We start from the raw sequence: 26,441 nt of genomic DNA, 5'->3' as shown, positions 1-26,441 counted from the left end.
TAAAGTTGTGCACACAGAGATCTTAGCTTTGGAAATGTTCACAACATTGTTGAACATGCACAGATTCACACTGGGTACAGATTTTTATTTTCCTTTATTCATTCACAAGATGAGGGTGTCGCTGGCCCGGCAGCATTTACTGCCCATCCCTAATTGCCCAGAGGGCAGGTAAGAGTCAACCACATTGCTGTGGGTCTGAGGTCACAATGTTGGCCAGACCAGGTAAGGATGGCAGCTTCCTTCTGGAAAGGGCATTAGTGAACCAGATGGGTTTTTCTGACAATCGATTAATGGTCATCATTAGACTCTAAATTCACAAGTTTTTTTTTAATTGATTTCAAATCCTCCCATCTGCTGCAGCAGGCATTGAACTCAGGTCTTCAGAACACTATCTGGGGTTTTAGATTAATTGTCTCGCGACAATACCACTCGGCCAATACTTCCCCACATCGCTGTCCATCTGCACAGAGTGAACAGTGATTTTCTGGTTCATCAGAACTGGGTAATCACACATACGTTTGCTCAATGATTGCAGGAGTTGGATGTTGATTGGCAATTGACATCCATCTCCAAACCATGTATCCTGGGGTTTGTTTCTGGTGATGATTGGAAGCACCATCAGTCTTGTTATCTTTTGGGGATAAAAACAGTTTCAATTAGCTTTCTGTTAAATGCATGGCAATCAATTCTATCTCACAACTCTCAGGCAGATTAGTTTCTTTTGAAGGGCTCTCCATCGCCCCAACCTCCTCCATCCTCACCCCCAACAGTACAATAATCTCATAGAGTCTCTTTGTAACTATGAATGAGACAATCTGATCTGCTGCTTCTTTCCCTAATCCTGTGTCAAGTTGGATCTTAAACTCCCCTTACTGCAGTTGTGAACCTGCATCATTGTACAGTGTTGCTCGTATTTCATGTCTTGGCCTATCAGTGTTCATAATACTGCATGTAGTATATGGGGCCAACAATGTAGGAGTTTAGCTCTTTCCTTCCACCAACAGCAGTAGAATTGTACTCCAACAAAACGTACAGAATCACGGCCCCGCATATCCCCCAACTTACCTCTTACCATCAAACTAGAGTATCAATCCTCATTCAACTGAGAGAATTCAGGAGGGCAGGTCAGTCACAGCAGCATGAATACCTAAAAGTGAGGTGTTAACCTGATGAAGTTACCAAAGAGGACTACTTGTGTGCGTAACAGCATAAGCAGCAAGTAAGAGACAGAGTGAAGCAATCCGGGAAACAACAGAACAGATCTAAGATCTGCAGTCCAACAAAATCCAGTTGTGAATGAAGTCAGAGCACAGCTGGAGTTCTGAGAACAATTCTCTTCAAGATATTAACCAACAAGAATGTCAAACTGGATTAATTATCATAAAACTCAAGTCCTTTTGATATTCATATATTTACAATCAGTGTTCAATTCACCAAATGTAGCTGAAGGTAAAGATAATCTTCAAGTGATTGTAATAGTGGAGACATCTGAATACTTGATCAGCAAATTAAAGCCTGTTGTGTTTAGATAGTAATAATTTTAAAGAGATTTTAAAAAGTAAGGTGACTTGAGTACAATGGAAGAAGTTGATTGGTGGGTAGCTGATAATGTTGTTTTAATCTGAAGTTAATTTAAGATTAGTTAACAAATAAACACATGGTATGGAATCCCAGCCCCATGGAGTGCACATCCAGTTCCATGTGGGAAAACCAGGACACTTCGTGTGTGAGCGACAACCACAAGAACACGGAGGTGACGTGGGAAATGTCAGGAACACTCGTTTGACCACAGTTAAAGTACTGCACACACTTCTGATACCCTTATTCCAGGGTTAATGTGATCACACCAGAGAGGGTACAGAGGTGATTGATCAAAATATTTCTACAATTGGAAAATTTCTGCTCTGAGGAAAGGTTGGATAGGCTGGGGATGATTTCCGAGGAGGATGAGGTGAGATTTAATTGAAGTGATAAAATGCTGAGGAATCCAGATCGAGTGGATAGGAAGGAGCTATTCATTAACTGAGAAGTCAGAAACTGGAGGATTTAGATTGAAATTAATTCCCAGAAAGAAGGGGAGGGGAGAATTCATTTCACTCGGAGATGGTGGGGAGCAGGAACTCATTGATGGGGTGGCAGGGGCAGTAACCAGCTTCACATTACAATAAAAGGACATGGATGTAACTGAGATGCTGGAACATGCAGGGCTGCGGACTAAAGTCTGCAGAATGGGATCATTTTGATATATTTAATATTTCTCCAGAATATTAAACTCAAGTCCAATTTGAGAATTTATGAACATCATCCAACCTGAATTCCAAATGTCAGAATAAATTTATCAGAAAGTTACAGCACAGATCGAGGCCACTTGGCCTATCCTGCATATATTGGCTGTAATGGAATGACCCAGGCTTTACAGCGTTCTGTACTCACCAATGAGAGCAACAATTTCAGATTGCATACTCTGCCCTCTATGTTGTTATAATCTGTTTTTTCAATGTATTTCTTTGACAGCTGCTCACCTTGTTTCCTGGTTTCTTTCCCAGTCCTAACTCCATTCCCCATGGCCTTGAGGGACAACCATTTCTGCAATTTAATCTCTCCTGCCTTCCCCCATGTGACAGACTACCTTTTTGTCCTTGTCTCACCCCCACCTTGCTCACAACTTGTTACATTTCTGATGGTTCCCAGACCTCTGTGACTTCACTGCGCCCCCTGGGTCAGTGGCACGAGTTTTGAATTCTCTTCCTCATGAGATAATCGGAAATCTTTCTGGCTGCAGTTTCCCCCAGATTTTATTTTGAAAAAAAAAAGAGGATTTGCGTCAGAGTCAAGTATTTGTGAGCCTTCATCCACAATCCTGAGCACTTAGACATAATATGTGACCCTCCCACAGATGTGCAGGTTTGATGGATTGGCTGTGCAAACATGGCCTGTAGTGTGTAGGTTAGGTGGGTTGGGTTAGCCATGGTAAATGTGGGGTTATGGAGGTAGGGTGGGACAGTAGGTCATTGCAGACTTGATGGTCCGAATAGTCTCTTTGTGCGCCTAAGGGATTCTGTAATTCTAACTAGTTGTGATTGTTGTCACGTTTTCCTAAGTCCAGGTTCATTCAACTCAGGTACACACACTGCCTTTTGTGTTTCTGTGGGTGCTCACTCAATCCTTTCCTTCTGTTTTACATCAATTTCACACTGTATGTGAGGGTGGGAATGAATGTGTAAACCGAAACCCGTCACAAGTCAGGAACTGTTTCTGCTACTAGCATCACTCAACAGGAAAATAAAGATTCAGTCACAAATCTGACAGAAACACAGAAGTTATAATCACCAGGAAAGGCTTAACAGCTTAAAACTCTTTTCTTAAGAAAAGAGGCGGCTGAGAGACAACCTGGTACAAGTAGGAAGCTTTGTGTCTGTGTTTTCAGAGATTTGAGGTTGAAATCATTGGGTTGGAAGCATGTTTTATTGCCCCAGGTCATCAAAGGTGCTATCTAAATGTGCATCTTTCTTTTTGCCTATCTGTCTGAGTCAACAATCAGATGGATATGTTATTGTCTGACTGTTTTCCCAAATCCCTGATTGAATTTGCCTCCCCCCACAATCTCAGATGCCTCTAGCCCACCCACATGGACATGTTGAAGAGCATGACAGGAGAATGGATTGAAACCGAGTTCAATGCCAGAATGAAATAGGAAGAAGGAAATAAACGGGATTTTTGGATCCCAAGGGATACAGACTCCAGGATTAGTCCTTGTGGGCATTCCCGCAGTAACACGAGACAGCATTCCATGATGAGAGTTAAATCCGGGTGGCAGTAGAGGGAGCCACTGAACATGAGCAGGTTTAGTTCAAACACAGGAGGTTTGTTCAGTCACTAACAGTGCGTTAGACATGGGTGTGAAGTGAACAGTGAGGGGAAATGTTACCACAAGCTGCAGATGGATAACTTTCATTGGAACAGGAGGAAGCCATTCAGCCCTTCATGGCTGATTTGTGGCCTAAGTTGCAATGTTCAAAACTCTCCAAACTCATCAATAAACTCCTCTGCAACAGACAAGATCAATATTCAAAAACGAAACATCTGTAAATGCTGGGAAATCAGGAACAAAAACAGAAATTGCTGGAAAGAAATCAGCAGATCTGGCAGCATCTGTGGAGAGTGAACCGTTGGGACCAGTGACCGGTCAGGTGACCAGCTGCAGCTGACCATTCTGCCTTTTCTGTAACACTGGAACAGGTTCTGGTGCGAGGGGAATGAGACTGGCAATAACAACTGAGAAAATAGGAGGACGTGCTCAATCAGAATAAAACACATTTTGGTCTTTCACTTTTAATTCAACTGCAAAAATTATTCATTATCATTTCAGAAATAAGATAATAGGCCAGAAATCAACTCTTCATGTCATGGTGTCTGAGAAACTGTTAATTCTGACCTGGTCCAGCCTACATGTGAATCTAGACACTGAATAACGTGGTTGACTCTGAACGATCTCTTGGGCAGTTAGAATGGATGATAAAATGCTGCCCCAGCAAGTGATGCTATGATCTAATGAACAAACAAAACAAATCTGATCGCTGTGGTTAGTTGTGAACTCGCTGGTGTTATTGGAAGAGGACGAATGGGAAGGTTTATGGGGTAAAGGGAGAAGAATAGCATTCGGTGAGGTGATCCTTTGGAGAGCTGATGAGGCAATCAGCCTTCTTTTGCGCAGTGACAATTCTGTGAATATTTCATTCTGAGCCCTCTAAGGAAATATCAGGGCAGGGTTTGTAAAGAGGTCAGATTGAATGAGTGTCTTGGTGAACACAAGTGAGACACAAGTACAGAGAGGTTTTGGGATGGATTAAATTATATTTTATACATTTGCATAGTCATCAACATTACAGCAGTTAAAACTGGGAGTATAATTAGAGCAGCAAATAAATCTTAAATATTGATGCAGATAAAGGGAATGCTGGGTAAAGATACCGGAGTTAGTGCTTATTTTATTTCAGGCACACCAGCCTAGGAGCACATCCTTCCTGTACCTTTCCTCTCAAGCTCTTGAAGATTTTTGTTCATTGAAGTGTTTCATGTTTAGATACTCCAGAGAAGACAGCTTCAAGCTCCTCAATCTCTCCTGCCAGGGCAATGCTGCTGTTAGAATTCAATTCACTGGCATGTTACTGGCTTCTTCATGGACTGGAACTGGCAATTGAGACTGAAAGGTTACTGTATAAAATATCTTCAATGGTATTGCCAGACGTGAGTGGTTTTAGGACAATGACCTTGGCTTGCAGGCATTGAGTGTCAGAGCACTTCCTGTTGTGGGGCATCCTGTTTAGATTCAATCTAAACAGATTAACTATTAGAACTGACTTGCACTGGCTCCGTCAAAGTGGTCAGAGCATTATGGCTGTCATCGAAGCTGGTAACAAACTTCCCATGGGTTAAAAATCGTAAATGATAGAGTTGGTACGAGGTCTGATAACACTGTTGGAGTATCGATGTTGTTGTTAATCAGATTAACTCGGCAGGAGTTGACTGAATTTATATTGTCTCTTTCCGAATCTCAGGATGTCTCTCTGGGCAATAGGTCTCCACAAACAGCAATGTGACAAGGAGCAGGGATCATCTGTTTTGATTTAAATTGCTCTATAGCATTGCTGCTTCACAGCATCAGGTACAAGGTTGGAGTCCAGCCTTGGTCAACAGCCTGGGTGGAGTTTGCACATTCTCCCCAGGATAGTGTGGGTCCACTACAGGTGCTCTGGTTTTCTCCCACAGTCCAAAGATTTGTGGGTGGATCAGTCATGCTAAAATGTCCATAGTGTCCAGGATTGTGCAGACTCGGTGGATCAGCCATGGGAAATGCAGTGTTACAGGGGTGGAGTGCTCCAGATGGGATGCTCTTTGGTTAGTTGGTGGGGTTTGATGGATCAATGCTCTCCTTCCACACTGTAGGGATTTTATTCCATGATTGAGGATAAAGGCGACACAACAGGGTGTCCTTGGAGAAGGAGCATGTGGTGTGCATCAATTCTCCCGATGCCTTTAGATAGAGGTGGGCACTGCAGTGGATACAGTGCTTTATCTCCATCGCTGCCTCCTTACCCCCAACTCTACTTTGATTTGGTCCCTTCCCACTTTGTCATTTGTAATGGTTTGCTTTGCCTGTAAGGGGCGTTGTTTATAAATATTCAATTGGTTACATGGGTGGTTTACTGCTGGTGATTATATGTGAACCAAAATGGTGTAATGATGATGTTGATGGTGAGAAGGTTGCTCAGCTGTGTGAGAGAAATGGGGAATAAAGAATGCTTCACAGCTCACAGAATGAGAACTGAACATCAGTTAAATCTAACCAAAGGTTCAGACAGGGAGGGAATATTTCCCTGGAGCTTGAGTAACTGGAAAGTGATGGTGTCCGGGAATAGACAGGATTTTGTTTTACAAGGCATTTGAAATTTTAAAAACTGTTATATTCAGATAGTTTCATTTCTTTTCTTTTAGTTTTATTTATTGTGGAATAAATAGCTACAATATTTTAAAATCAAATTCACAAACCTTGTGTTAAAGACAAATGTTAAATAAAATCCATCAAACCGTCCCTCACTGAAAACTGATGTGGACGTGCATTCGCCTTGAGAATCCCTTCCCTGCCTATTTCTTCCTACCCGGGCTCCATGGCTATATACATACCTGGGGGATAGCAGCAGGAGGCCATTCGGCCTTTCAATCCTGCTCCACCATACAATGGGAATCAGCTGGCCATCCAGCTCAGTCTCCTGTTCCTGCTGTGTTACAATCCCCTTTCATGACTTTACCTCGAAGAACTATATCTAAGTCCTCCTTTGGCTTCACTGTCTTTTGTTCCAGTGGTGTTGCGGTGTTACTGTGTAGGTGTAGGCAGGGGTAATGTGATGGTTCTGCCTTCTGGAGGACGCACTCAGCGTCCCTCATCATCCTGCAGTAACATCAACGGGGTTTCAGCAACTAAAGATAGAAACCGTTTCCAGGATATGGGCATCACTGGCTCAGCCAGTATTTATTCCCCATTTCTCGTTACCGTTGAGAAGGTGGTAGTGAGCTGCTGTCTTGAACCACTCACAGTCCGTTTGGCCCAGATAGACCGACAATGCTGGGAGGGAGAGTGTCGCTGGATTTTGTCCAAGTTATTCTCCATCTTTGGTTCTTCAAATGCTGGTTAACTTAATCACGATCTGCACATGATTTTGAGATTTCAGTCTGCAAATCTTCACCATCGAGCACCCTGTATAAAGGAATATGTACAGGTTAGAAATTCAGAGCAGACAATTCTAGCTTCTCTGGAATATCTTTTTCCCTTTCTTCCGCAAAGCTGTAACGCTCCAGCCCACTTACTCTCTCCCACCATTCTGCCTCTGCTGTCCCGAATGTACCCGCCGCCATTCTCATGGAGTTACTGGTAAACAGATCCATGCCACCAATTCCCGTCCCTGGTTAGACTCTGCACCCTTTCTGGGTTTACTCCATTTCCCTTCAGTTGCTGCAAGTCAATAATGTAACAGCAGAATGAATCAAAAGGAAACAGAAAGGGAGGTGGCAGATCCTGGACAGAAGAGGAACCTTCAGTCTGGGAGAATGGGTCAGATCCTTCTTTGTTTCCCATTGGTTGATTCCCAGCATTATGACAAGTTGGGGATGGAACTTGGGCCCATGTGGGTATGGTGACACATTGACCCCACCAACCTGTCAATACCAGAAGCTGATACGTTTCTCCTCCAGCCAATCACAATGTCAAATGCTTCCCGCTAATTGCTCCAAAGCACATGCTCCAAAATCCACCCATATTATGTACATGTGCAGTGCTGGGCTTCCCCGCACATGCGTGGTCCCTGCCTCAGGGATTGTGGGAGTTGTAGCCCCCATGAATCCACTGAAGACATGTTTCTGGATAGTGAATGAAAGGTGAGGGCTGGAGGGTGTTGTGTATAGGATCCCCATTCAGACACGGGCTGTTACTGGATTTTACTGAGACATCGGCTTCCACAACCTGATTTCTGACATAAGGAACATAGATTCAGCCAATTGCGGGGTGGGGAGGTTAATAAGGGGTAGCAGATTTTAAGCAGATGTAGCTCAGTGGCTAGCACTGCTGCCTCACAGCGTCAGGGACCCAGATTTTATTTCAGCCAGAGGCGACTGTGTGGAGTTTATACGTTCTCAGCATGTCTGCGTGGGTTTCCTAGGGTGCTCGAACTTCCTCCCACAGTCCAAAGATGTGTAGGTTAGGTGGATTGCCTATGCTAAATTGCCCACAGTGTCCGTCTATGTGCCGGTTAGGCCATTAGCTATGGGAAATGAAGGGTTACAGGGATAGGGTGGGTCTGAATGGGATGCTCATCATAAGTTGGTGTGGACTCGTTGGATGAGTACCCTGTTTCTGCACTATAGGAACTCTATTATATTCTCATGAAGAAGAATGAACTTGTCTCAATGTGTTGTAAATCTGGGGAATTCCCTATTCAAAATGCGGTGGTTGCCAGGACAATGAGCAGATTTAATGAAGAGATGCAGATGTTGAATTTGCAATGAGATGAAGGGTGAGAGAGAACAGGTGGGAAAATCCAGCTGAGACCGAGGTGAGCTCAATCATCATGGTATTAAATGATGGAGCTGGTTCGAAGGGCTGCATTGCTTCTCCTGTGCTCAGTGCTTATCTTCTTACGGTAATAACTGGAAAGCTGAATCCAAAAATCACCAACTTCACCAAAGGAGATTTTGAAAAATTCAGGATAGTCAGGTGGATTAGCTTTCCAAACTTAGGTAGTGAGGAAGCATATAGGAGATAATGATTTTGAAATTTCAAACTGAGGGGAGACAGTGATTTATGGTTTTAGACTGTGCAGTACATTCACACCGTCCAGAATACTCTGTTGTGAATATCTATCCTATACTTTACTACAAAGCCAAGGTCTTTGACAATGAAACGCAAAACACCCAGGAAACATCGCCTCACCTTGTAATCTGATAAAAGACTTCTGACAAATCTGGTTGAATTTAGAACACAGATGGAAAGCTGGAAGATTAGATCCAATCCCAAGATCCTGTGCTTAAACAAAGGAGACTACAATAGGATGAGGCAGGAGTTGGCTAATGTAAACTGGAAACAAAGACTTTACCGTGGGAAAGTTGACGGACAGTGGGGGAAATACCAAAGCAATTTTTCGAAGTGCTCAGCAAAAGTATATAGCAGTGAAAAGGAAGGACTGTAGGAAAAGGAGTAATCTGCCATGAGTGGCTAAGGAAATAAGGGAGTCTATCAAATTGAAATAGAAGGCATACAAATTGGCAAAGACCAAGGAGAAACTAGGAGATTAGAAAAACTTTAAAGATCAACAGAAAGCTAGATGGGATTGGGGGAGAAAAGTGATGAGTAGCTATCCCCAGGGCCGGAATAGCAGTTTACACTGCTGGAGGGGAACCTATTGTGTGGGGAACATATGGCCTCTGTAATTGTTGAAGCACTTAACTGTTACCATAGAGATAATCCTGACCAAGTTACAAATCACAGCACACTCCAAACGCTTGCATTCCCAAATAAACCTGTTGGACTATAACCTGGTGTTGTGTGATTTAGAAGTTTGTCCACCCCACCACCGGCTCCTCCACATCAGAATCCTGATAGATACCCCACTGAAACTGAAGCGTCTGTCAGATACTTGAGGGAGCCACAGGGGCGTGGGGGAGGGGTGTGCGTTTTAACCACAAAGTGTTGGGCTGAACTCGAATTTTTAACTGCCGTTGCCATGGAGATAATACTGAGAGACAGCGTCCATTCAAAACCACAAACCACAAAGGGAAAAGAATGGGAGCGGCACATCGGACAGGCGGGGAGTTACCTGATGCTGCCTGGAGGTGTTCTGCATGTACACTATCCAGGTAACTGCCATGTCTCATCAATAAAGACTCAAAGAAGACCTCTCAGAGTTCTGTGCCCAGTTATTCCTATCCAGCAGGGTTCAGGAATATGAGGACACAACAGTCAGTCTTCACAGTGGAGGATACGAAGTACATGCCAGTAATTGATAAGGAGACTGAGGAAGGTGAGGACCTAGAAATAACCATTATCGTGAAAGAGTTAGAGCTGGGCAAGCTAATGGAGCTAAAGGTAGACAAGTCTCATTGCCCTGATGGAACACATCCCAGGATACCAACAGAGTTAGTGGGAGAAATAGCAGATGCACTTAGAGTTATAGCATCCTGCAGCAGAGACAGGCCCTTTGGCCCAAACTGGCCCATACTGACCAGAATGTCCATCCACGCTAACCCCATTTCCCTGCACTTGGCCCATTTGCTTCTGACCCTTTGCTACCCATGTAATTATCCAAATGTCTTTTACCTATTGTGAGTGTACCCACCTCAACCACTTCCACTGGCAGCTCATTCCATATACATACCACCCTCTGTGTAAAACAGTTGCCCCTCAGTTTCCCTTTTATTAGTTCCCCTCTAACCTTCAACTGACGCCATCCAGTCCTTGATTCCCTGGGAAAAAGACTGAATGCACTCACCTTACCCATGCCTCTCATGGTCTTATACACTTCTAGAAAAGTACCCCCTCAGTTTCCTCTGCTCTAAACAAAAAGATCCTCGCTTGTCCAACCTCTTCCTATTTCTCAGACCCTTGAGCCCTGGCAACATCCTTGTTCTGCACTTTTTACAGTTTAATAACTGAAACCTACACTGCATTCTTCATATTTCCAGTATTTCCCCATGGTGCTGGAACCGACGTGACAACGTCAATGGATTGCAATCCGTGATCGAGAATGAACTCTTTTCTAACAATCCCGTTTTCATAGTGTTTCCCATGGTGCAGGTATCCTTGTGTCTTTCTGGTTGCATGGTTAATTAAAGACTTGTCCTTCTACAAAGCAAAGCTGTGGCTTACTTGTTCCTGGGAAACGTGCCATGATTTTTCAGACTTTCAAAAACAAATGAAACCTCTCTCCACACTAACATGGACTTGGCTGTACCTTAGTAATGTTTCCAGTCACACTGACATTTGAAATATTCGCCCACGGACAGAATACACAGCTTTCCTTCCACATGAAAAAGCCAATGATATTCAGATTGGCACGGATCAAGTAACTATCAGATCTGAACATGAAGTTCAATTTGAATTTCTCATCCACAAATCCACCCTTTCAGTACTCGACAACTGAGAAAACAACTCACCACGTTAATACAGGATGGATCTTTATAAGACAATTATAGTATTAAATTGTAGTTTCTTGTTCCCCAAAGTTTTAACTCTCAGTCAAACAATTTATTTCTTCTGTGAACTGAAATCCAAACCAATCTCCTCACTCCTTTCCTCCACGCCCAGTTCTCACACTCTTTCTCCTCTCTTTGAATTCACTTTCCTAGCTCTTCCTGCATACACTGCTTCCTGCACACTCTTGCCAAATCTCGTCTTACTAAAATGAACCAAATTAGAACTCTAATTGCAGGCCCGTCCTTGTCGCTTTACATAAAAACCCTGAATCTTCACAAAAGAGTTCTGATAACTTTTTGCAAAATGCTGCACCACTGATACTCTGATCACATGTCAGGGGGCCAGGAAACGGGCCACACCCCTGGGTCCTGCTCCCAGAGAGAGGAAGATGCCCATGACAGATTAATCCCTCACACCACAACCTCCTACCCAGGCACTGTGCATACTCCCACAATTGGCCAGCACTGCACCCATACACTGGTCTCCTCTCCTACAGCACGTGCTCCCAATCAAACAGGAGCCTGGGTGATTGACAGCAGCTGCTGCCCAATATATCAAAATCCCTCCAGTATAGAAACTGGCCCTTCGGCCAAACAAGTCCATAATGACCCTCCAAACAGTAACTTACACAGCTGAAACTTTATTGCTGGAACAGCACAGCAGGTCAGGCAGCATCTAGGGAACAGAAGATTCGACGTTTCCTGAATCTCCTGAAGAAGGGCATGTGCCCGAAACGTCGAATCTTCTGTTCCCTAGATGCTGCCTGACCTGCTGTGCTGTTCCAACAATAAAGTTTCAGCTTTGATCTCCAGCGTCTGCAGACCTCACTTTCTCCTCCAGTAACTTACACAGACCCATTCCCCGACCCGATATTTACCCCTGACTAATGTAACTAATACTATGGGCAATTTAGAATGGCCAATTCACCTGCCCTGCCCATCTTTGGATTGGGGGAGGAAACCGGAGCACCCGGAGGAAACCCGCTCAGACACGGGGAGAATGCACAAACTCTGGGTTTGGCTGGAATCGAAACCGGGTACCTGGTGCTGTGAGGCAGCAGTGCTAACCACTGAGCCGTCTCTATAGACGGGAAGGGGTGGGGCTGGAGAACTGGGGTAATGAGATTGTAAACAATGAATGAAGTTGGAGGACACTGGGGGATTGACATGTCAGTGAGCGACAGGAGCAGTGCAGCAGCAAGAGGGGATCCTGGACAAACTGAGCAATGGGAGAGTCTGACAGGAGAGAAACTACAGGAAGGTTCTGTTTGGAGGCTCAGGCAGGGACAGCTGGGAGACACGGTGGCACAGTGGTTAGCACTGCTGCCTCACAGCGCCAGAGACCCGGGTTCAATTCCTGACTCAGGCGACTGACTGTGTGGAGTTTGCACATTCTCCCCGTGTCTGCGCGGGTTTCCTCCGGGTGCTCCGGTTTCCTCCCACAGTCCAAAGATGTGCGGGTCAGGTGAATTGGCCATACTAAATTGCCCATAGTGTTAGGTTAAAGGGGTAAATGTAGGGGAATGGGTGGGTTGCGCTTCGGTGGGTCGGTGTGGACTTGTTGGGCCGAAGGGCCTGTTTCCACACTAAGTAATCTAATCTAAACAGCTTTGTGCATGGGAAATCATGTCTCATGAATTTGACTCAGTTTTTTTGAAGAAGTAACAAAGAGGATTGCTGAAGTCAGAGCATGGACATGATCTACATGACTTCAGTAACGTGTTTGACAAGGTTCCTCATGGGAGACTGGTCAGCAAGGTTAGATCGCATGGAGTACAGAACTGGCTCGAAGGTAGAAGGCAGAGGGGGCTTTTCAGGCTGGAGGCTTGTGACCAATGGAGTGTCACAAGGATCGGTGCTGGATCCACTACTTTTCATCACTTATATCCATGATTTGGATTTGAACATAAGAGGTATTGTTAGTAAGTTTGCAGATGACACCAAAATGGGAGGTGTAGCAGACAGGGAAAAAGATTACCTCAGAGTACAAGGGGATCTGGATCAGAAGGATGAATGGGGTGAGGAGTTCAGTTCAGAAAAATGCAAGCTGCTGCATTTTGGAAAAGCAAACTTTAGCAGGACTTATACAGTTTATAGTAAGTTCCAGGGGAGTGCTGCTAAACAAAGAGTCCTTGGAGTGCAGGTTCATAGTTCCTTGACAGTAGAGTAGCAAGTAGATAGGATAGTGAAGGCGGCAATTGGTCTGCTTGCCTTTTTTGGTCAGAGCATTGAGTGTAGCGGCTGGGAGGTCATATTGGGGCTGTACAGGACATTGATTTGGCAACTTTTGTAATATTCCATGCAATTCTGGTCTCCTTCCTATCAGATGGATGTTCTCAAACTTGAAAGGGGTCAGAAAAGAAGTAGAGGATGTTGCCAGGGTTGGATAGGCTGTTTTCCCTGGAGCTTCAGAGGCTGAACGGTGACCTGAAAGAGATTTTTAAAATCAGGCCGGGCATGGATAGGGTAAATAGACAAGATAATTTCCCTGCGGAGGGGGGGGTACAGAACTAGGGGACTGGGAAGGGAGGGTAGGCAGAGAGGGGGTGGGCGGAGGGTCAGAGAGGGTGGATGGATCGAGAGGGTTGGGACAGAAATGGGTGGGGACAGAGGGGGGGATAGAGAGGGGAGGCACAGAAATGGATGGGGACAGAAAGTGGGATTAGAGAGGAGGGGAACAGACAGGGCGATCAGAGGGGGCGACCGAAGGTTGGGGGGGCGACCGACAAAGAGGGGGAACAGACTGAGGGGGGGGGCAACCGATGGAGGGGGGGAAGAAGACGGGTGTGCGACCGACAGGGGGGCGACTGACAGAGGTGGGACAGACCGAGGGGGCAAAAGATGGGGGGACAGACCGACAGATTGTGGGACAGACCAACGGGGGAGGGATGACCGACGAGGTGGGGGGGCGACAAAGGACTGACCGACAGAGGGGGGGAACCATACAGAGTGGGGGGAGACGGGGGGAACAGAGAGGGGGAAGATGGAGAGTTATTTTATAGATCTACAACTCAACCCTGTTCGTGTTTTCTCCTCCTCACCTTAATTTCCTCTGAAGGGCTCAGAACAACTGCATAGTTCCTGGAAAGTGGAGTTTCAGGGAGATCAGGTGCTGAATGTGGCATTTGGGACACTGACCTTTAATGGAATGTGCTGGTCAATAAATGGACTCTGGTTTGATTCCACTGTCTGTGTGGTATTTGCACATTCTCCCCGTGTGTCTGCGTGGGCTTCCTCTGGGTGCTCTTAATTTCCTCCCACAATTCCAAAGACATGCACTTTAGATGGATTAGCTTTGGGTAATGGTAGGTTACAGAGTTAGGGTGGAATACTGTTGCGATGGTTGGTATGGTCTCATGGGCAGAAAGGCCTGCTTCCACACTGTGGGGATTCTGTCACTGAGATAGGGGTTAGGAGGTCACGTTGTGGCTGAGTAGGGCATTGGTGAGGCCAGTTTTAGGATACTGCATTCAATTGTGGTCTCCATGATTTCAGAAAGATGTTATCAGAATAGGACTCAACCTCTTAATGGCAAGTTCTTGGGAAGTATTGACAAACAAACAGACCACGCAGTGTAGGTTGATTGTTCCTTGAAAGTGTGGTTGAAGGTAGACAGGTCGGCGTAGGTGGTGTGCTGTATGCTAGCTGTTATTGGGCAGTGCATTGAGGATAGGAGTTGGGAGATCATGTTTCGGTTGTACAGTTTATTGGCTCGGCCACTTTTGGAATCCCCAGACTGCTTTCAATTCCAGTCTCCCTGTTACAGGAAAAATGTTGGGAAACTTGCAAGAGTTCAGCGAAGTTTTACCTTGTGGTGCCAGTATTGGAACATTTGAACCATAGGAAGAGGCTGAAGAGGCTGAGGCTATTTCCCTGCAGCACTGGACACTTTAGGTGGCTTTATAAAATTATGAGGAGCAATGATAGGGTGACTAGTCATGGTTTCTTTTTTCCCAGGGTAGGGGAGACCAAACAAATGTGAATCTTTTTTCCAATGTGGAAATGACAAATTCTAGAGGAGAGATGGCAAGTTTAAAGGATGTGAAAACCGAAACAACTGAAGATGCTGGAAACCAGGAAGAGAAACAGAAGTTTCTGGAAAAAGCTTAGCAGGTCTAACAGCAGGTGCGAAAATAAATTAGAGTTAACGTATCTGAGGAAGGGTGACCAGACCAGAAACTTTAACTGATTTTCATTCACAGATGCTGCATGACCTGCTGAGCATTTCCAACAACATCTGTACAAGTTTAAAGGAAGTTGTTTGGAGTATATACCTGAGAGGAACTTTATAAAGTGCGAGTCAGACCACATCTGAAGAAATGACAGAAGTTTTGGTCCCTTTATTTAAGGAAACACATCATTTCATCAGAGGCATTTCACAGAAAATTGACTGGGATGATCCCTGGTTTGCAGGGATTATTTTTTAAGAAAAGACTGAAGACGTTGGGACTCTACTCACCGGATTTGGGAGGAATGAGAGGGGATCTCATTGTAACATGCAGGATACTTAAGGAGTTTGACAGGGTAAATACTGAGTGGATTAGATTAGATTAGATTAGATTACTTACAGTGTGGAAACAGGCCCTTCGGCCCAACAAGTCCACACTGCCCTGCCGAAGCGCAACCCACCCATACCCCTACATTTACGCCTTACCTAACACTACGGGCAATTTGAGCATGGCCAACTCACTTGACTTGCACATCTTTGCACTGTGGGAGGAAACCAGAGCACCCGGAGGAAACTCACGCAGACACGGGGAGAACGTGCAAACTCCACACAGTCAGTCGCCTGAGGCGGGAATTGAACCCGGGTCTCTGGCGCTGTGAGGCAGCAGCGCTAACCACTGTGTGCCGCCGTGTGATGTTTCCCATGTGAGGGGTTTCATGAGCAATGGAGCTGGAATGAGGTGGAGATCAGCAACATTTTAAGAGATTGGAATTCCTGGTGTTTGTGATTGTGTAGGTGTCTGATCAGAAGGTCACCTTGGGGTCAGATATGAGAACAATATTATGAAGAGTGCGGTTCTGCCTCAGACAGTTCCCAGGGAGAGGGAGGGGCTCAGCAGTAAGGGAAAGTAATTTGTAATAGCAACTGAAGGCAATGGGTTTAATCATTGCAACGTTCCGTTGTAGGAAATTGCAGCCAATCGCGTAGTGGGAGTGTGATGAGCAGTTTGATAACTGAGTAATGGAGAGGGATGATGGGGAGGGAGAGCTGGGCATTGTCAGTGTACATGTGAAACCTAACACGGTGCTTTTGGACGATGTCACCTCTTGGCAGTGTGTAGGTGAGAAACAGGACGGACCAAGGCGAGATCCTTGAGGGACACCAAATATAAGGAATTCAGAAAGGAAAGGGAGAGTCGGGATGGAGCAGGTTTTCCAACAACGGTGGGGTCAAATATTAGTTTGTAGCAGAATGGGAGAGAAAGACATAACCAGAAAAAAACAGACAGGTAGAACAAGGAACAATATGTGATTTGGTGAGGGGGAGTGATGAGGAGGAGGAGCAGCCCAACTCCAAAAGCACTATTTCTACATTAGTGACATCACCCAACTCCACCCTAGTCTCAGCTCATTGACCGAAATACTCGTCCATCACTGAGTTATCTCCAGACTTCATTATCCAAACACTCCTGGGCATCCTCCCACATTCAACTTAAATGTAATCTCAAGAGTATCTAAAACCCTCCTGCCCAAGTGCTCACTTGTACCAAAACTTGTTGATCCATCAAAAGGCTCCTATTAACAAGCAACAATTTAAAATTCTCACCCTTGATGTAATTCCTGGCTGTGAACACCCCTGTCTCCCTGCACCACACAACCTGTGAGACCCCGACAACTCATTTTCTTTCAGACTCCCAACGATGTGTTTATTCATTGCTTCAACTGTCCAGCTGTTTCTACTGTTGCCAAGGCAACACAGTCTGGAATTCCCACCCTACCCCCTCAGACCTGCTTTCCTCCTTTAAGGTATTCCTGAAAACCTGCTTATTTGGCAATTCTTTTGATCACCTGACCTAATATCCCCATCTGTGGCCTTATGTCAGAAGTTCTCAATAGTATTTCTGTGGAATTATAAACATGTTAAAAAAACTGTTGTTGATTTGCACATACATTGTCAACTCTTCACTGTCGCTGAGTGAATAATCTATAACAGCTCTTACCCAACCACATTGTGGGAGCACCTTCACCACACGAATTGCAGCTGTACAAGGAATTCAAACATCACCTTCTCCACAGGCAATGGGGCTTTGGCACTGATCAATGGTATCTGTGGAGGGAAAAACACACAGTTGATATTTCAGGGAGTGCAAAATGCATTATAGGGAGGGAAAATGGTGCAGAATTTGGATTTTGAAATTTGTGTTTTACAATGTGCACTAAGTTCTATAAAACCTCTTATCCCATACCATGAAAATTTCCTACTCTTCCTGGTCTATGTCCTTCCTTTCCCCTGCCCTTCACCTTCACACATTTCTAATGCCTTGGTCACAACAATAGTGTGCTGTCAGTGAAGTTTATCATGTGGTTGAGTATTGTTCCGCCCCTCATTCACTCCGATTGGTTGAAGGACCAACTAGCATCTCTAGCCCCCGCTCCCCCACTCTTATTGGTCGTGCGCTGACATCAATAATTCGAGGCCCATTGTGGGCTGGAGCATGCTCAGTGCTTCCTGCTTTTGCTGCTGTTCATTAGGTATGAGAGAGAGAGGGCTCATCCCTATTTCTCTTGATGTCAGACAATAACAACAACTACCTGCATTGTATGGAGCCTTTCACATTGACAAATCTCCTAAAATGCATCACGAATGATGGAAACGTTGATTAAAGAGAACGATTTTTAGATACATCCTTAAGGCGGACAGAGGGGGTTCGGGAGGATATTCCAAAGGTTTGTGTCTTTGGCAGCTTCAATCGTGGAGTGATATAGGTGGGCAACAGCTTACAATGGAGACAGTGGCTAACCGTAGGTTAACAACGTCATGTCGTAGCCCCCTACCCCACACACCAGGCCTTGTTCTCACAGCCTGCCATTACACTTTACCTATGGTTAGCCACTAACAGTCTCCATTAACAGCTAGTCACCCTCCCCCAGCCAGATGGTTATCCTTTATCCAACTGTTCCTCTCACTCTATCCCCACCTATCCTTTACTCCTTTTATCCTTCTCCCACACTATCTTCTGAACATAAACTTACTTTTATTCTCAGTAACATCTGTTCTGTGGAAGGGACATCGGATCTTAAACTTTAACTCTGATTTCTCTTCAAAGATGCTGCCAGACCTGCTGAGCATTTCCAGAACCTCCTGGTTGTTGTTTCCGATTTACACCATCCGCAGTTCTTTTGGTTTAATTTACCGGGAGTTTGTAATTCAGGTCCAACAGCCTCTGTCCCAGTCTCTGCTGTCTCTCCCAACCCCAAAAAGTGACACTGCACCCGCACAGCTCATGGACAGGTGTTGTCTTGCTGGCCACACCCCTCATTCAATCCCATTGGCTGCAGGACCACACAGACTCTCCTCCCATTGGTCTGGAGCTGCCGTCAATCAGCCGGGCCCCATTGTGATGAGTGTGGAGGGCTAATCCCTCTCTCTGCCCTGGGATGAGCTTCATCATTCACAGTGAATGGGACAGTATCACAGAGCACAGGGGCGGGGGGCTATTCAGCCCATTGGGGCTGTACTCTCTCCCTCTGGAGATGCTGCAAGTCTGTCCCAAGTCCCCTCCCATGTGCCCACAGCCCCCCAAATCTTTCCTTAAAAAGTAAAATTCTAAGTCTGCTTCAGAATACCTGCTGAATCTGTGTTGTTCAGACTGTTCCAGATGCTCAGAACGTTCTGAGTAAAATAGTGATCACATTTTCACCTTGTATTATTTGCCAATTACTTGAATGTAGTTACTAAAGATTGTGAAAGTGTTAACAATCCCTCTCTCTCTCTGCAAATTCAAGACCTTGGAACCAAATCTGCACCAGATCGAAATCACTGCTTCATCTTCTCAGCTCCAAGGATAATTATCTGTGCTTCAGCTAGCTCTCCACACAATAGAGGAATGCATCTTAATTTATTAAGATCAAAGAAACAGACCTTCGGTCCAAGTCGTCCGTGCCAACAAGGAATCCTAAACTAATGGATTCCCATTTACCATCTATTGGCCTGTATCCATCGAAACCCTTCTTATTCATGTACCCAATTGGAAGCCTTTTAAATGTTGTGATTTTATCAGCCTCCACTACTTCATCTGGTAGGTCCTCCCATACACACACCACACTCAGCTTGAAAACGTTGCCACTTAGATCCCTTTTAAATCTTTGCCCTCTCAACTTCAACCCATGTGCTCTAGTTTTGGACCCACCTAACCTGAAGAAATAGGACTCCAGCTGCTCACCTTATCCACGCCCCTCGTGATTTTATAAATCTCCATGAAGTCACCTCTCAGTCTTTGACTCTCCAGAGAAAATAGCCCCAGCCTATTCAGCCTCCCCCTGTAGCCCAAATCCTCCAATCCTGGCAACGTTTTTGTAAATCTCGTCCAAACCTTTTCAAGTTTCACAACATCCTTCCCAGAACAGGGAAATTCAAACTGAAAACAGAATTCCAGATGTGGCTTAATCAACATCCTGTCCATCCACAGAATGACGTCCCAGTTTCTGTATTCAATGCATTGACCAATAACGGAGAGTGTTAATGGAGTCCCATTTGCCAGCGGTTAACCCTTATCCCTCTAAAACCTTCCTCTTCATATACACAATCAAATGCCTTTTAAATGCTGCAATTGTACTAGCCTCCACCCCTTCCTCTGGCAGTTCATTCCCTACTTGCAATGCCCTCAACATGAATAAGATGCCCCTTAGATCCCTTTTAAATCTTTTCCCTCTCACCTTAAGCCTGTACCCTCTAGTTCTGGACCCACCGAACTTGGGAGAAAGTCCCTGACTGCGCACCTTATCCATGCCCTTCATGATTTTATAAGATCACCTCTCAGCCTCCAACTCTCCAGGGAAAATAGTCCCAGTCTATTCAGCCTTTTCCAATAGCTCAAACCGTCCAACCCTGGCAAAATCCTTGCAAATATTTTCTGAACCCTTTCAAGTTTCTCAACATTATTCCAAGAACGGGGCGATTGAAAACAGAATTCCAGAAGGGCTTTAATCAATGCCCTGTCTTGCCACAATATGACGTCACAACAGCTGCATTCAATAACGGGGGGGGTGGGTACCAAATGCTACATTCACTACCCCGCCTACCTGTGACTCTACTTTCAAGGAACTATAAACCTGCACTCCAAGGTCTCTTTGTTCAGCAATGTTCCCCAGGACTTTACCATTAAGTGTATAAATCCTGCCCTGATTTGCCTTTCCAAAATACAACAGCTCACATTTATCTAAATTGAACTCCGTCTGCCAATCCTCGCCCCAGTGGCCTATCTGATCAAGATTCTGTTGTATTCTGAACTAACCTTCTTCACTGTCCACGACACCTCCAATTTTGGTATCTTCTGTAAACCTACTGACTATACCTCATATAGTCACACCCAAGTCATTTATTTAAGGGCTCAATATCCATCCTTGCAGCACATTGCTCCTCACAGGCCTCCAGTCCGCAAAACAACCCTCCATCATCATCCTCTGTCTCCTACCTTCAAGGCAGTTTTGTAATGGCTTGCTCTCCCTGCATTCCATGTTATCTAACCCTGCGAACCAGTCTGCTTTGTGGATCCTTGTTGAATGTCCATATAAACAACATTCACCGCCTGGCTTCATCAATTTTCTTTGTCACTTCAAAACATTCAGTCAAGTTAGTGAGACACAATTGTGCATGTACAAAGCCACATTGACTCTCCCTGTCATTCCTTACCTTTCCAAATAGATGGATATCCTGTCCCTCAGAATCCCTTCCAACAACTTGCCTGCCACTGACTTCAGGCTCACTGTTCTCTTGTTCCATGGCCTCTCCTTACCACCTTTTTAAAATAATGGCACCTCACCTGTCGCTATCAACGATACAAATACCTCAGGAGAGCTGAAAATGTGTTGCTGGAAAAGCGCAGCAGGTCAGGCAGCATCCAGGGAACAGGAGAATCAACGTTTCGGGCATAAGCCCTTCTTCAGGAAGGGCTTATGCCCGAAACGTCGATTCTCCAGTTCCCCTGATGCTGCCTGACCTGCTGCGCTTTTCCAGCAACACATTTTCAGCTCTGATCTCCAGCATCTGCAGACCTCACTTTTACCTCAGGAGAGGCCCAACAATCACTTCACTAGATTTCCAGAAAGTTCCAGAATACACCTGATCATTTTCCAGGGCTTTATCCACCTTGATGCGATTTAAGACATCCAGTACCACCTCCTCTGTAACATGGACACTTTTCAAGTTATCACTGTTTATTTCTCCAAACTCTCGAGCTTCCATATACTTCTCCATTCTAAAAATGACGTGCAATATTTGCATATCTTTCGCACTCCCTGTGGTTCCATTGACAGCCTTGTTGACCTTTAAGGGGTCCTATTCTCTGGTCCAGTTAATCTTTTGTCTGTGATATATTTGTTTAATCTCTTTGGATTCTATTCCAGGACATCCCAGAAAGGCCTACTTCACGGACCGTAAATTTCCTCTGACTTGATCAACACATACCCTCCACTTCCCGCACCTCCGCCTTTACCCCACCCCCCCTCCAGCCTCAATAAAGAATATAACCCTGCAGTCTTCACCTTCCACCCCACTAATCTCCAGATACAGCACATTAACCTCTGTCATTTCTGCTACCTAAAGTCAGACCCCACCACCAGAGACATATTTCCCTCCCCACCTTTATCTGCGTTCCGCAGAGACCATTCCCGCTGCGCCTTCCTTGTTCGGTCCACACCCTCCCACCAACCCACGCTCCACACCCTTGACCCTCCCTTGCCGCCATGGGAGATGTAAAACATGCGGCCACACCTCCCTCTGACCTCTGTCCAAGTTCCCAAAAGGATCTTTTCACATCAGGCAGAGATTTGCCTGCACATCCCAAAACCTCATATACTGCATCTGGACACTATGGGAAGAAGGGCTTATGCCAGAAACGTCGATTCTCCTGTTCCTTGGATGCTGCCTGACCTGCTGCGCTTTTCCAGCAACACATTTTCAGCACTGGGGAGAATGTGCCAACTCCAACAAAGACAGTTGCCCGAGGCTGGAATCAAACCCAGGTGCTGAGGAAGCAGTGCTAACCACTGAGCCACAATACTCTGGTGCTTTGGTGCTGATGCGCTGCCCCACTGATACCTCAGTCACTCACCCTGCCTCATTTCCTAAGAGGCAGTGATGACGGAGTGGAATTATCGCGAGACAGTTAATCCAGAGACCCAGATAAGGTTCTGGGGACCCGGGTTTGAATCCCATCACGGCAGATTTTGGAACGTGAATTCAATAAATATCTGGAAAAAATAATCTAGTGACAACAAGGATTCCACTGTCAATTGTTGGAAAAACCAATGTGGTTCACTAATGACCTTTAGGGAAGGAAAATGCCATCCTTACCTGGCCTGGTCTGCATGGGACTCCAGACCTATAGCAACGTGGTTGACTCTTAACTGCCCTCTGGGTAAACGCAGCAATAAATGCTGGCCGAGCCAGTGACAGCCTCATCCTGTGAATGAATAAAGAAACAGGTCAGGTTTTGTTCCTTCTCTAGTAGGTACATCCTACAAACTGAATCTGAAATGTTCTTGTACACACTGAACACATACCTTTCCATCCAAGCCCTTAACACTACTGCACTCCGAGGCCATGTTGGTAAAGTTAAAACCACTTATCATGCATCCATAATATTCTTACAGATAACTGAGGTCTCCTGGTAAAATTGTGTCTCAATTCCCCACTGACTATTGGGAGAGAGTCTATAATACAATCCCAGTAAGATGGTCATCCCTTTCTTATTTCTCAGTACCACCCAAGTAACTTGCCTGGATGTACTCCCAGGAATATCCTCCCGAAGCCCAAGCATAATGTTGTCCTAATCAAAAACACCTCTCTCCCTGCTCTGTTGCCCCATTTCTATACTTGCTATAGCATCTATACCCTGGAATATTAAGCTGCTAGTCCGATCCATCCCAGAGTGATGCCTCTGTAATTGCTGTAATATCCCAGTGCCATATTCAAAACCATACCCTGAGCCCACCTGCCTGACCTGTCAGGTCTCTTGCACTGAAATAAATGCAGTGCAACTGGTCCGTCGCACCTCATTCTGTGGCTTGCTCTTGCATGCCTTGACAGTCTGACTGGTGAAAAGTACCAGCCTCAGACTCACCTCTTTTCTCATTATCTCTTTAGGATTACCCCGACTCCCTCACTGGTGTAATGCCTCCCGAGTGGCACTATCAAATCTCCCTGCTCGTCAGGGCCCCATGCTTTTCCCTTCCTATGCCATTGGTACCAATGTACAATGTCCTCCCACTGGTTATTTTCCCTTTTGAGAATATTCTGCTCCCTCTGTGAGACATCCTTGACACTGGCACCAGCGAGGCACCACCTCATTCTGATCTCTCACTGTCAGCTGCAGAAATGGCAGACTGTGCCCCTGACTGGAGAGTCCCCTATCACCATCGATCATGTGGAACTGGATATACCTCACATTATGTTAGAAGCCAGTCTCAGTACCAGTAACTTGGCTGTCAGTGCTACATTCCCCTGAAAGTCTATTACCACCTACATTTTCTAAAACAATACACTTGCCTGAGATGGGGATAGCCACAGGAGACTTCTGCAGTACCGACCTACCCCCCCCCCCTACCCCCCCCCCCCCAGATTTCCTGGCGGGAACCCATCTACCTGACTGTATCTGCAGTATCCTGCATTCCTGAGACTGCCACCTATCACACCCTCCGGCTCCTGTCAATTCCTCACTGCCTTTAATCACTCCTCCACCAATCCATGCGTTCCAATAGGATTTGCAATCACACTTGCTGCAGTCATAATCATCAGGATAATTGAAACTCTCCCTAATCTCCCACATCCGACAGGAAAAGCACGCCACTCTACAACAAGCCATCTCTCCGCCTTAACAATCTACAGACCAAAACAAAGACACAGTCTTACTGCTCGAAAAATACTGCTCGAGAATAATTTAATGCTTACGTTTCATATCTTAAACATTTGATCAAGAGACCCTAAGACATTAAAAAGAAATCCTCACCTTACTCACTATTGTAGAATGAATAAAATAAAACCGACTAAGATTGATATTTGAAGAGACTGAAACTCACTGAGCTGATCCCCGGCTCGGAGTACTTCCAAGGGCGAGGTCTCTCGGAGGGCAGCTGTGAAATGTCTCTGTTTCTCTTCTCTGCCCACTCCATTTCCAGAGAAGTTTTTAACTTCACAGCAAGTCAGCTCAAAGAGGTCACTGCTTGGTTTTACTCACTGGGGGTTGCCTTTGCTGCCCAGACCAGTATTTATTGGCCACCTTTACTTGTCTTGGAGAAAGTGGTGGTTAACCGCTCCCTGAAATGCTGCAGTCCATGTACACCACAGTGATATTTGGACAACAATCCCCCTCTGGCCCCACAACCCTCCCTGTCTCTGTAATCACCCTCCGGCTTCAGAAATTACGTGTCCGTAGCAGAAGATTTTTATTTGGATTCATTTTTGTTTAATAACCCCCAATCCACCCCCCCCCCCCCCCCCCACAAAAAAAGTGAAATATTTCGCCCCCAAACAAATTTCTGTTGATTGACCTTTTGGAGAGGCTGACACATGGACGTTGCAGTATTTTATCTCACATTTCCATCATTCTACGTGTACACTTTCTTTTAAACATTGCTAAAATGGGAGGCAATGGCTTAATGGTATTCCTGACAGATGAGTAACATGTGCAATATTCCAAGGGTGAGGGTTAGAATCCCAACATACTGATGGTGGCATCGGAATTCAATACAATCTAGAATGAAAAGGCGAATGATGACCATGAAACTATTGTCGATTGTTAGAAACCCATCTGGTTCACTAATATCCTGTAGGGAAGGAAACGGTCATCCTCACCTGATCTGGCCAACATGTGACTCCACACCCACAGCAATGCGGTTAACTCTCAACTGCCCTCAGGAAAAATACTTTAAAAACTGTTAACAAATACTCTGCAGGTATCTCTCAAAACTGGCTGTTCCCATTGGGACCAAATGAATTTCTGAATGACCTAGATTGAAACTGAGTTTCAGCTTCACCTTCTCTCTGTCTCACATCAGTCTGTTTACACCCAACTCCAAAATACACTCATTGAGCCAAGCAACACTCTCAGTGCAGCCCTGTCATTTTCATTGTCTGCTCACACCTACACTGTCCTCGGCCTCCTGTACTGTTCCAATGCATCTCAATGGGAGCTCAGGAACAGCACCTCATCTTTCAATTCAGCCCTTTGTAACCCCAGAGTCAGCATGGACCTCAGCAGTTTCTGGATGAACAGACAGTTGTCAGAATCTGGAACATTCCACCTGAAAAGGTATTGGAATTTGAGTCCAAATGGATTTTTAATAAGAAGTTTGCAGGAATTGAAAATATGAAGTTTACATGTTAACATCATGAAGTAGGTGAGTGGATCTAAATTTGTGAGTTCTTTCAAAGAGACGAGGTGTAATTTGGATAAATCTGTGCTCCCTCTCAGGGCAATATCTCCTTCCTCAGCTGCAGGGCCCAGAACAGAGCACACACCCAAAGGGTGATCCAACCACGAATTTGTACATCTTTCTGCTTAACAAAAATATTGGAGATATCTTCCCACAAACAGAACAGACAAACCTTTCTCCTTCCACAGTTAAATGCCAATGATATTCAGATCCTGATGACTCCATTGACTGCAAAGACTTGCTTTTGAGATCCCAGCCTCAATTATTCTGATTTAATATCCTATGAAATGAATTCACAAAACAAAACTTACAGTCAGTACAGGAAGAATATAAAGACATACTTTTTTCTTGGTATGTGCTTGATGTGTAAATGCCTCTCTTTAATTTGCACGCCTCCCCCCCCCCACCCATCCTAGGAAGGGGACATGCACATGCGCTTCACTGTACCTTACCCCCAATAACAATGGCGGCCACATCCCAGGACCTTTCACCGCCTGAGGGCCGCAGCCATTTTCCCATCTGCTGCAAACGTGGGATTAAGAGTTTCTAATTCAGACTTACGAACCACACAGAGTGTAATTAAAACTTCCCAGTCTAAA

At 45.2% G+C, this 26,441-nt stretch overlaps 1 long non-coding RNA gene across 2 annotated transcripts; it reads right to left on the bottom strand.

Moving 5' to 3' along the window:
* Window positions 1-453: 453 nt before the first annotated feature.
* LOC148136749 (uncharacterized) lies at window positions 454-26,096 on the bottom strand. Of its 2 annotated transcripts, none has more exons than XR_015754469.1 (4): window positions 26,015-26,096; window positions 22,763-22,871; window positions 17,409-17,515; window positions 454-631 (listed from the first exon to the last, which is right to left on the bottom strand). It is a non-coding gene; the product is annotated as an uncharacterized LOC148136749 (long non-coding RNA). The 2 variants fall into 2 exon arrangements; XR_015754470.1 differs by lacking the exon at window positions 454-631 and adding an exon at window positions 6,905-7,255.
* Between the last annotated feature and the right edge of the window lie 345 nt (window positions 26,097-26,441).

Source organism: Chiloscyllium plagiosum, unplaced genomic scaffold, assembly GCF_037043375.1.
Source record: "Chiloscyllium plagiosum isolate Xiang-an unplaced genomic scaffold, Cpla_swu_hap1 HiC_scaffold_45, whole genome shotgun sequence".
In the NCBI taxonomy this organism is placed as follows: Eukaryota; Metazoa; Chordata; class Chondrichthyes; order Orectolobiformes; family Hemiscylliidae; genus Chiloscyllium; species Chiloscyllium plagiosum.
The sequence above is the reverse complement of the archived record's forward strand: the minus strand, read 5'-3'. Positions and strand labels throughout refer to the sequence as shown.